General features: G+C 42.0%; 1 pseudogene; it reads left to right on the top strand.

The window, feature by feature from the left end:
- Positions 1 to 1,724: 1,724 nt before the first annotated feature.
- Positions 1,725 to 2,445, top strand: LOC115637843 (annotated as a pseudogene).
- The last annotated feature ends 1,131 nt before the right edge of the window (positions 2,446 to 3,576 follow it).

Below are 3,576 nucleotides of genomic sequence, written 5' to 3'. Positions count from 1 at the left end.
AGACCAGCACAATAAGTTTTCTATTGCAACTAAATATGTTAGACTATTAATGCACAGGGCAAATTTAAGAACATAAATGTGAACTGCAATTAAAACTCTTTATGATGTTTACTATCAATTCAATCAAACAAATAGAGCCAATCAGATTTATTTATTTTATTAGAAAATTTTGACTTTTAATAGAAATCCATAAAATCCCTAAATGTTGGGGTTTCTGCTGAAAACTGAAAAATTCCAATCAAAATCCTCCACAAATTAAAAAAAAATCTGTTTTTGGATCGATCGATCGATCGATCGATCGATCGATAGATAGATAGATAGATAGATAGATAGATAGATAGATGAGACCTTGCATAAAAATTTCTTTAACTGAAAACCCAAATTTTCTTTAAAAAGAGTTAAAGCAGAACATTATTGACCAGGGTGGGAAGTACTAATATTGTCCAATGATACCATAATTTCAAATACTGTCATTCTGTTACATCCATTTTTATTTCTGTTTCAAAGACATAACTGCAGGATGGCAGAACTAAATAAACAGCAGAGCTGACACCCAGGGAATATGAGCTGTACCTAATAGACATGCTAGAACCTTGAAACTCGGAGTCCGGTTTGAATCAGGTAGTCGTAGCCTGTCTACCTGGACCCTGCCCAAGGACATGGAGGGCACATCTATAGCACAGCTGGGAGCAAGTTTCCCAACACACCTAGGCAGACTTCACCAGCTCTGTGTTAAACATTGAGGGGTAGATGGGGACAGCGCAGGCAGCAGCTCAGTCTCGCCACTTCAGTGGAAACCTGGATGGACTCTGAGGCTTCGTAGTCAGCTGATGCCCATTCTACCTCTGGCATTTAGAATGCTCAGCGAGTCTGTCCTCTTTCACTAGAATGTGGGAACTGGGCTGTCTTGGAGTTCTAGTACTTCAGTTTTGTGCCCAAGTTTTTCCTCTGTTGTTTTACAGATTTGAGGGGCCATATTTGCTCTGTCTGAGGGTTTGGGTTGTAATTTATTCCAGTCTTTAATGCATTTGATCAAGTGACGCCTTGGACCACATCCTCAGATGGTGGAAAGTGATGCAGCCCCATGGCCTGTAAGGGTATTACGCCAGTTGACACTAGTGGGATAACACACCTGGGTTATGGTTTGATTGCATGCAGCAGTTGTAGCTGTGTTAGTCCCAGGTTATTAGAGAGCCAAGGTGGGTGAGGTAGTCTGTGTGGCTCGAAAGTTTGTCTCTCTCACCCACAGAAGTTGGTACAATAACAGATATTACATCACCCTTCTTGTCTCACCAGTGCTCTGATTGTCGGAGGTGAGGAGCACTCACTGCTCCTAGTCAATTGAAGTGACAAGCGCTGTGCACCTTTGGCATTCAGATCATGGGGTATTACTCAGAAGGAAATAAGGGTAATTCCCTCTGTTGCTCTAACTTGACTGTGGTCCTTCTCCTTCTCTCCACAGCCATCACACAATGTGCTGGGGAAGAAAATGTTCAACCAAACCACTGTGACCGAGTTCCTTCTGCTAGCGTTTTCTGATGTTAGGGAGCTGCAAATTTTGCACTTTGTGGTGTTTCTAATGATTTACCTGGCAGGCCTGATGGGGAATCTTCTCACCATCACAGCCATAGCCTTCAACCAACATCTTCACACTCCCTTGTACTTCTTCCTGGTGAATCTGGTCATCCTAGACCTTGGCTCCATCTCTGTCACCCCCCAAACCCATGTCCAATTCCCTCATGAACACCAGGGTGATTTCTTATTCTGGATGTGTCGCCCAAGTCTTTCTGTTCATGTTCCTTGGTTCAGCTAATCTCGGCATCCTGACTGTCATGGCATATGATCGATATGTCGCCATTTGCCAACCACTGCACTATGAGAGAATGATGAACAGGAGAGCTTGTGTCCAAATGGCAGCCAGTGTCTGGATCAGTGGTATTCTTTACTCTGCCCTGCACACTGGGAACACGTTTGTAATATCTTTCTGTGGAGGTAACAGAGTGGATCAGTTCTTCTGTGATATCCCCCAGCTACTCAAGCTTGCCTGCTCTGACTCTGACGTCAATGAAAGTGGTGTTATTGCCTTTAGTGCATGCTTAGTCTTAAGCTGCTTTGTTTTAACAATTGTGTCATATGTTCAGATCTTCAAAACTGTGCTGAGAATTCCCTCTGAGCACGGCTGGCATAAGGCTTTCTCCACCAGTGTCTTTCTCATGTTACAGTGTGTTTTTGTTTATTTTCTCTGGTATCTTTGCCTACCTGAAACCCAACTCCAGCTCAACATCAGGTCTGGATCTCGTGGTGGATGTTTTCTATTCCGTGGTGCCTCCAATGATGAATCTGATCATCTACAGCATAAGGAACAAGGAGATCAAAGCTGCCGTGAGGAAATTGATTGGACAGAGGTTATTCATAATCAATAAAATGTTCATCTTTCTCCTTTGATTTTAATTTCCTTCTGTGCTTCCAGGGGTGCTGGAACAATTTTTATAGTGGGGGTGCTGAGAGCCATTGAACCAAGCTTTCTAAACACTGCATATAATAGAAACTACTTCAAGCCAAGGGGTACTGCAGCACCCCTCACACCCTTAGTTCCAACACCCATGTGTGTTTCTTTACAAATAAATCAGCTGATGACATTTTTGTCTCCATGAGCATATGATTTGCCATCTCTTTATGCACAAAGGGGAATTTGCATGGGGAAAATGAAAACACCACTCAAGTCAGTGGAGCTACCATAAATTTATACCAGTATGAATAATATCAGTATCTATTTGTCTGTCTGTCTGTCTGTTTATCTGTCACAGGATTGAATACTGCCACCCATCATCATGCTATCTGAGCACCTTCTGTATAATACCAGTAGCCATATCAAAGTTCTTAGTGGACTTCATGGAGTCCCTGACTCTTCTTTTTGGGAGTACAAAATTGGATTGCAGTATCAGTGCAATAACTGTTTTTTTTGCTTCTGTTTCTGATTTTTAGTTTATATTTTTTTTACCTAATCAGTAGGTGGGTTTATTTCTTTCATTGTTCCATTGTTTTTAAGGTGGGACTGACTGGGAAGATGGTACGTGTTCATTGAGACAGCATTGTCAATGTTTTGTTACCTATTGGGGGTGGCTCTACTTCACCTCTTTGATGGGGTTTTCTACGCGAGCTGCAAATTTTCTTTCTACAATGATAAAGGTGTGACAAGTGTCTGCATGGTTGAGTTCCTATTGAAATAATTATATGAATAGAGCTGGGTTATTACTGTGTTATTAATGATGTGTTAGGGAACCAAGACCCTTAGGTAGACATCTTTTTATTATTGTAACTTAAATAAATAAATCTATGCTGTGTCATTCGTACTATGGTGGGAAAGGGTTGCTTATTTGTTTGTTTCAGAGGAAGCTGTGAGTATTTCTGTGCATATCCTCCAGGAGGCTCACTACTCCCTGAAATTGTTCTACTCTTTATCTCTGGATCAGAGATCACAGCTAGGGGTCCCTGGCTTGAATGGGAGCTTCAGCTCTCCACTCTGCAGCCTGGAATTCCCAAGAACCCTGGCTCAAGACAGGGCTCTGAGGGCTT

Source organism: Gopherus evgoodei, chromosome 21 (genome assembly GCF_007399415.2).
Source record: "Gopherus evgoodei ecotype Sinaloan lineage chromosome 21, rGopEvg1_v1.p, whole genome shotgun sequence".
In the NCBI taxonomy this organism is placed as follows: Eukaryota; Metazoa; Chordata; order Testudines; family Testudinidae; genus Gopherus; species Gopherus evgoodei.
Note: the sequence above shows the minus strand (reverse complement) of the source record. Positions and strands in the feature narration are given on the sequence as shown.